We start from the raw sequence: 8,924 nt of genomic DNA, 5'->3' as shown, positions 1-8,924 counted from the left end.
CCTCAGTTGCCATTAAGTAAAAAAAAAAAATTCAACATAAGTTAAATGGAAAAGAATTGGTAGTTGTTGTTTAAAGCAAAAACAGCAATTACCAAAGCAGTTTACATTGCTCTTAAAAACAAGAACTCTGAAAAAAACAGAAATGCTTTACAAGGGTTTAGTTGGTTTGGAAAAGGTACATGGGCAGGATTTTTTGGTTGTTTGTTTTTATTTTTTAAACATTCTAAAAATTTTGCTACCACCTCTCTGTTTCTGTTACAGAGATGGCAGAGTAACCACTGGATAGATGAGAATATTGTCCAAAAGCAAGCCGGCCAGACCTCAAAAGTTAACTGCACAGTACCACTGCACATTTCTCCATACAGCCTTGTGTTTCCTACACACTTATGTCTCTTATGTGCATTACAGTACATATTATGTATTCTCATGCCTTTTTATAGTTTATGTTTTGAGGTAGGATCTCTCTATTAGTCCTGGCCTTCCTGGAACTCCCTGTATAGACTAGGCTGGCCTGGAACTCACAGATGTTCACCTGCTTCTGCCTCTTGAGTGCTGGGATTAAAGGCATTTGCTACCATGCCTGCCACTAATAATTTTATGTATGATTTTATAGAATGCAAAGAATTTGAAAAAGGACATGATTTGGGAAAGATCAAACTAGATATAGTTATATTCAACTATATAATCAGAATATATCTATTTAAGTTATCAGAAATACACATCTCAAAGCTACCACTTAGAAAAAATATCCCCATTCTGTGTCATTGACTGGAAGGACAGACATTGGTTTGTTTCCTTAGAAACAATTCAGTGTGGGCTGGAGAGATGGTTCAGTGGTTAAGAGCACTCGCTGCTCTTTTAGAGGTCCTGAGTTCAATTGCCAGTAACCACATGGTGGCTCACTACCATCTGTAATGAGATCTGGTGCTCTCTTTAGGCATACAAACATACACGCAGGCAGAATGCTGTACACACAATATATAAACAAACAAACAAACAAACAAACAAACAAATAAAAAACAAGAAGAAGAAGAAGAATAAGAAGAAGAAGAAGAAGAAGAAGAAGAAAGAAAAGAGAAAGAAACAGTTCAGTGCAACAGGAAATAGTTTAACTTTGGTCCACCCATCTGCTAGCTTAAGGAGAGTCACACGGTCCATCAGTTCACCCTGCATGTAAATTTAAGAACATTTATTACTTCTTTCTGAAACTGGCACAGCTGTTCTGTCATTCTCTGCTTGGGAATACATCCACAATTTGATCTGTACACATTCACGATTTTCCATGGCAGCCTCAGCAATGTCTCTCTTTCCTCTTGGCTCACAGAGTCATTGATGGTTCAGTCTTCACACATACTTCTACTGAAAGGACTTCTTTAGTTAGTTATTAGACCCTCTGAAATGTGGTGAGCATCACTAAGACACCTCCATAATAAATTTCCTTGCATAAACTACAAGTCATGGAGAACAATGACGTGGTTTATCTCTAATGTGTATTATCAAGTAGTCTTTGGACTGGCCTCGCTGTTAAGCACACTGTCACAGATCTGGCATTTATAAAGATTCTTCCTTTTTTTTTGCCCCCACTCTAGTTTGGCATGTAGTGAGGTGACATTTGAAAGTGCTATTTCTAGTAAATTCATGACAATTTGAACATTGAAAAGTTTTTTTGAAGGTGCTCTTTGAAATGTCCAGGGTGGTCTGACTTTCCCACAATATGGATCCATGTGAACTTCTGCCCCAGCTGTTGGCTTCTTATTGACATAACAATTTAGGTGTCATCTCCATGCACTCTCTCGAAGATGCCTTTAGTGTATATTTCACACTTGGAACTCTCTGTGTCATGAGACATCCTGTGTTTCTGTTTGCTTATGGGGTCAGGTGTATGCATCACTAATCCATCTTTTCTCAGCCTAACAGTCCTGCACTTCACGTGGGCTTTACAGATTGCTGGGCAGAAGCCCCTCCACCATTGTTCTAGTGCCTTCGTCTTCTCCAACTGTGCAGTCAGACATCTCCACCTCCATTTCAACAGGTTCAGACTCTCAGTTGGTTATGATTCAATGACAACATCTGACCTTTCTGGAATCTTTGTTTTTCTTGGCCTTGTTTTTTCGGTGGTATTTCCTACAATGGAGATGATTTTTTTTTTTCTCCTCCTTGTCCAAAACTCTGAGTAGGGCAGGCTGGTCACCAAGTTGATTTGTCCCCAAAAAGGGATCATCTCCTCTCAGCTGCTTCCTGACATCAAGGGCTTTAATAGCTTCTAGCATTTGTAGAAAGTGCTGTTTTTCATAGACCATTGGTGACTGCTTCTTGCTATTGTGAATTTTGATGTATATGTGGCTCAATTAAGTGACAAATTGTCATTTTTCTAACACTCTATCTCAATCAAAATTACTTTTTTAAAAAGAATATTTTTATTCATGTTTTATCTGTATGTATGCATGTCTGTATCACATGCTTATAGTGCTGGCGGATCCATTAGAACTAGAGTTGTGATCCTCCATGTGGGTGTTGGGAATCAAACTGGGTCCTCTTCAAGAACAGCCAGTATGCATCACTACTAAACCATTTCTCTAGAACCTCAACTGAAGGTTCTTGACTAAACTCCTGAAGGAATTTGTAGAACTTACCAAAAACAACTAAAACAGCCTGTAGGCCTTAAAATGGTATTTGTTGGCAATCCCAATGATGTCAGTAAACCAGTCCTGCTTCCATTGTTCATTAGGTCCTGGATCTTTTTTTTGATGTCCAGGAAACTCTGGAAGGCATTCCATCTTTCTTTTGGCCTCTACTGATGGTGGTAGCTGATGTGCTGCATCCCTGGATCAGGCACTAGATGATGTGGAGGAACCTACATGGCTCCTGTCTCTGGCAGAGGGTAGAGTCAGCTGACTGGCTTTGTTGGGACTTGGAACCTCTAGCATCACATCCACTATGCATTCACCCCAACCTGGGCCAGGGGTTGCACTCCAGACCATGAAAACCAAGTCTCTGTGTTTTTATTTGGTGACAGGGTCTTGATATAGGTCCCAAGCTAGCACAGAACTCATGGTCTTACTAACTTTGCCATCCCAAGTCCTGGGATTACAGGTGTGTGTGTGTGTCAACTGTCTTCTGTTGCTCTTGTGGGCTAAAGCCTAGCTCTGTGGTTATCAACCTGTGGGTCATGACCCCTTTTGGGGGGTCAAACGACCCTTTCTCAGGGGTCACATATCAGATATCCTGCACATCAGATACTTACATTACAATTCACAAAGTAGCAAAATTACAGTTATGACATCAGAACAAATAATTTTATGACTGAGGCTCATCACAACATGAAGAACTGTATTAAAGGGTCACAGCCCTAGGAAGGCTGAGATTCATTGGCCCAGTTGGAGAATTAGACAAGGAATGACTGAACAGGTGGTTGCAATACGTGAGTGAACACTCAACTGTAAGGGTGTCCAGACTGGGAAGTGGGAGTTGACATTTAAGCTGAGATCTGAATGTAGGACAGGAATTAATGAAGAGGAAGGACTGAGGCAACAGAAGGGGAGGCCAAGCATGGGAAAGGGGGAAAAGTGGACATCTTTTGGGGGACAGTTATCATTTAACTTTTTATTGGGAGACATAGTGTTGAACTAACTCCTCTGGTACCCTGCAGGGACAGCAAGGTTCTACAAGTGGCCACAGGGGAGCACCCAGGAAAGACTTAGCCAACAGCAGGTGCCCAGTGCATGAGGGAGTCAGATGAGGCCTGAGCGTTGACTGATTGGAGAACCTGAGATGCTCTTTCCTGTGGTGCTTGAGTCCATCATGGCCAGGGCTTGGACAATGATGACTGCCCAAGGAGAGTGGAAGTAGAGAAATCTGTAGACCACTAACACCAGCAAAAGACCTACAGGATGTCTGCCCAGTACAATTTTCTTATCTTCTCATGGTCTAACACTGCCAACCTTTGTAAGTGACATTCAGTAAATGTTGACTGAATGTAGATCACAGTATTGATAACCATGGAGAAATGATGTGCATTCATGTTTAATTAATAGGTATTTTTTTGGTGGGGATATAACTCAGTGGTAGAGCACTTGCATAGCATATATGAAGTGTTTGGTTCAATACCTACCACTGTGGGGAAAAAAAAATCTACCATAGCAAATCAGGCCATGCCTCCTGGATCTCCCTGAGCTTCTGGGGTATTATTTCTCTAGAGACTTGTGGAATTGAATGAACATCTAATTGAGGTGTTCAGGGTGAAGAAATCTCAGCCTGGAGCCATGTTCATTCCACTGTAGAATGACCTCCAGGATGTGTTTGGTTGGGATGATTTTATACTTATTACTAAATAAATGGCTTCATTAAGAGGCCATGGTGGGAGCACTGTCACTTCAATGCCTGTCTTTCCTTGAAGGAGGAAGAAATTTGGGCCTCCAGAGTGGAAACAACTGTCTAAAACAATTCTTCTCTCTGTCTCTGTCTGTCTGTCTGTCTGTCTGTCTGTCTGTCTCTTTCTCTCTCTCTCTCTTAGTAGTTTAAATATCTTATATGCCACTGATCTTATTAACACTACAAATAAAAATGTATGTCTTGGTTTGAATAAAAATGACGCCCATAGGCTCATGTATTTGAATGCTTACTCACCAGGGAGTAGCACTATTGGTAAGATTAGAAGGTGTGACCTTGTTGAGGAAGTATGTCACTGGAGGTGGGCTTTGAGGTTTCAAAAACCCAGGCCCAGTCTTTCTTTCTCTTGACCTATAGATCAGGATATAGCTCTCAGCTACTGCTCCACCACCATGTATGCCAGCATGCTCTACACCACAATGACAATGGGCTAAACCTCTGCAAGTTTAAGCGAGTTCCCAATTGAAAGCTTTCCTTTATAAGAAAAGGGCTGGATGGCAGTGCCACATGCCTTTAATCCCAGCACATAGGAGGTAAAGCCAAGTAGATCTCTGTGAGTTTGAGGCCAGCCTGGTCTACAGAGTGATGTCCAGGACAGGCACCAAAACTACACAGAGAAACCCTGTCTTGAAAAACAACAACAACAAAAACAAAACAAAACAAAACAAAAAAAAAGAGTTGCCTTGGTCATGATGTCTCTTCATAGAAATAGAACAGTGACTAAGACATTGTACAAAGAGCACTGTTTCAGTTTGTGGTCAGATTTAAGACATAAATAAGGAATTTCCAGGGCTGGAGAGATGGATCATCCAGAAAGAGTGCTTACTACTTCTTCAGAGGACCTGAGTTTCAGTCCTAGCACCCACACAACTGCCTGTGAATCCTCCTACAGGAGATCTGATATCTCTGGCTTCCATGAGAGTTGCCCTTGTGTGTACACACAGAGACATGTAGAATATTAGTTTAAGATGTGTTACATTCATTTATGCTGTGGAATATTTGTTTAATAATGCAACGATGTGTTGCATCCTTTTATGATGCATTTGTTTAACTCTGTAAAGCTGTGTTACTTTGCTTGCCTAAAACACCTGATTGTTCTAATAAAGAGCTGAATGGCCAATGGCTAGGCAGAGATAGGCAGGGTTGCCAGGCAGAGAGAATAAATAGAAGGAGTAGAAAGGGAGGAGAGGAGGATGCCAGGGGCCAGCCACCCAGCCACATAGTCAGCCATGGAGTAAGAAGGAATGAAAGATATATAGAATAAAGAAAGGTAAAAAGCCTGGAGGCAAAACATTGTTAAAGAGAATTGGGCTAATTAAAGTTAGAAAAACTGGCTAGAAACAAGTGAAGCTAAAACCAGGCATTCATAAGTAAGAATAAGTCTCAGTATATTTATTTGGGACCTGGGTGGCAGGCACCCAAAGAGAAAAAAGAAAAAAAAAACCCAACTACAGAGACATACATGCATATATATAATGAAAAATAAATCTTTAAAAAATAAGGACTTGTTCAAATGCACATAATCCAGAAATTTCCTTAAGATATCTGGTCAGAACAGATGTTTCCAAAATACTGCCCTACTTTGGGAGGTATAGCCAGAAATTTAAATTAAAAAGAATTTTTCAAAATAAGCCACAGATTTAGATGCTATTCTATATTTAAACTAAAGCAACTTTATGTCCAATGCCTTAAACACTCAGCCATTGAATCCCTTTAAACTAAAACAATTTTAATATAACTTTCTTTTCCAGAGACAATAATGCAAGAAAGGAGACATTTTGTAAAATATGGTCCTGATAAAATACAAATGTATTGTTCACTTCAGCCTCCTTGAAACAGGCTACTTTCTGAGGGAAATCTCTAAGCCGTTTTGAGCATGGGGTTGCCAAGGCCAAGTTCTAACATGCTTTGCCAAGGCTAAACAGGTGTACCTTAGAAGAGTTTGGAGGGATCTCACCAAAGAATCAGGTTCTACTTTAAAACTGAAGCAAGGTGGCTGGGAATATAGCTGTTGGGACAGGTCCTGCCTACCAGGCATGAATCCTTGGGTTATGCATAATCTGGGAGTGATGGTACACACTTGACTCCAAGCACTTGGGAAGTGCAGACAGAAATATCAGAAGTTGAAGGTCATCCTCAGCTGCCTATAAGTTCCAGGCCAGCCTGGGAAATATGGCCTCCTGTATTAATAATAAAAACCAACCAAAAATGGGCACAAAGGCTGAAAATACAATCCAGTGGTTGAGTGCCTGCCTTGCATGTCTGGACACAGGTGATGTGGCAGAGCTGCTGGGCCTGGTACAGCTCATGAGCCATCTCCATATGAAGTACAAGTGTCCTGCTCCAGAGGAGACCTCTTCCCTGCTGGAAGTTCAGTACCAGAGCTCGTTGTGGGAATGAGGTGAGACATCCTCCACAGATGGCTAGTCTTGGTTGTCAACCTGACATACTTAGGAAGAGTGACCCTCAGTGGAGGAATTCCCTCTAGCAGATTGGCCTGTGGTTTGCTGGTGGGCCATTTTCTTATTTGCTAATCTATGTAGACTCAGCCTATTGTGAGTGGTGCCATCCCAGGCAGGTGGGCCTGGGCTGTGTGAGAAAGGTAGTTGAACATGAGCCTGTAAGTGACTGAGTAAAGAGCATTGTTCCATGGTTTCTGCTGCAAACCTTCTGCCTTGGTTTCCCTCGATGATGGAAACCTATCATCTAAAATAAGCCCTTTCTTCTCCAAGTGGCTTTTTGTCATGGTGTTTATCATAACAACAGAAACTAAACTAGAACCAGAGTATTTTAAAGGCTTAGAGTCAAATATATCTTGAGGGTCAGAGAGATGGCTCAGTGAGTAAAGGGTGCTTCCTATCAAGCATGATGAACAACCTGAGCTTGATCCCAGGACCTACTTGATGGAAGGAGGAGACCAACACCGGCAAGTTATTCTCTGACCTCCACATGTACATGACAGTATGTGCTCTTGCTTGTACATATACAATAAATATAATAATACTAATAAAATAAAAAAATTTTAAACATGAATAGGTAGAATCCATGGGTTGATGTTCTGGTTTCTCACCATGGTTTCTCATCATTATATTTTAATTACATCTAATGGTCATCCTGACTTACATTCATATTCATTGCCTGGAAACAGTCACTGTATTTCACAATAATAGCTCCATATAAACCAGGGCAGTGTAACAATTATATGCTCACAAAGTATTAGCAATATTTGGCAGATTGGGCACATTCTCTTTTTATTTTTAGTTTTAATTAACACATAAGATATTGATGCTGCCATGGGGAGGTCATCCAGTATTGAAGGAATGGATCTTTTTCTATGTTGATTTGAAGATGAGAAAGGCAGGAAAAACGAGATCTAGGTACTCAGCCAAGTTTCTGTGAAAGCAGAAGCACACCTAACAAAGCACAAAGAGACAGATTCCCCCTCAGTGTGGAGACCCAAGATTGCATCCAAGTCTGTCTGGCAGGGACAAGACCATGTTTGGGGGTAGGATGAGTTCCCCTTTTCTATGACATTTACAGGCGATTGGATAATCTAGACAAGGAAAGGGCAATTGATCAGTTTTCACCATTGGATCCCCAACCCATGTGTCCCTACCCATCTCTATGTTTGCATAGTTTCCTCCTCTGCAAGCTCTTTCCACCACCTTTACAGAATGAAAGTTTCTCCCCAAGGGAAACAACCTATTATGGCTTGAATATGAAATGTCCCCCTCAGGCTTTTTTCATTCGGTGTTGAAAAAGCTAGAAGGTCACAGGAAGGTGAGACAGCCAGGAAGTCACAACAGCCACTCACTGGCTGCAGGAGCGAGCAAGGAGGTAACACAGCCCCACAACAGCAGGGGCCATGGCCTGCTCTGCAGATAGGCCTCGCTGAAGAGAAAGAAACAGCCTGGCCTCTCCTTCCCTCCCCACCTCTTGATGATGCTTCTGACCCCCAGCTGGCAACGATCAACGGTGGAGTTTGCAGAGGTAGCCCCAGCAAGAGAAGGCAGGGGCAGGGGCCTCCTGGGCCCCTATGTCCCCTAGCGTCCCACCAGCTAGACAAAACACATCTCTAACTGTACACCCTGACCCCTGGAAGTTGCCCTTTGACTCTTGGGAACAAGATTCCTTGGCTCATTTGCCTTTTTCCCCTCACATCTCTCATGCACCTGAGCCATGTAATGTGAAGGTCAGGTTCTTGGTCTCAGGCCACAAAAACCCATTCATGGTGACAGGTTTTCTCAAACAATTCCCTAATCCAGTACCGTTGGGTAATTACATGTTGTTTCTCAAGAAGCTGGCGTGTTTAGTTGGCTTTCTCGTCACTTTTATCAAACCTGAGAGAATACCCTATTAGAGGAATGCTGTTTTAGCTCATGGTTGAATGGCCTTCCCTGGGGGCTTGAGCAAGGGCAGGAACAAGTGATGAAGGAGTTTGTTCACCTCCTGGAAGAAGAAAGGTAGCAGGGGAAGGAGACAGGGACGAGGCCCAGGTAGGACCTTTAAGGACATGCTCCTGTGATGATTTATGT

At 42.0% G+C, this 8,924-nt stretch overlaps 1 pseudogene; it reads right to left on the bottom strand.

Moving 5' to 3' along the window:
* Positions 1–1,318: 1,318 nt before the first annotated feature.
* Positions 1,319–2,221, bottom strand: LOC118577965 (annotated as a pseudogene).
* Positions 2,222–8,924: the final 6,703 nt, after the last annotated feature.

The sequence above is a fragment of the Onychomys torridus genome, chromosome 1 (genome assembly GCF_903995425.1).
Source record: "Onychomys torridus chromosome 1, mOncTor1.1, whole genome shotgun sequence".
NCBI classification, from domain to species: Eukaryota; Metazoa; Chordata; class Mammalia; order Rodentia; family Cricetidae; genus Onychomys; species Onychomys torridus.
Note: the sequence above shows the minus strand (reverse complement) of the source record. Positions and strands in the feature narration are given on the sequence as shown.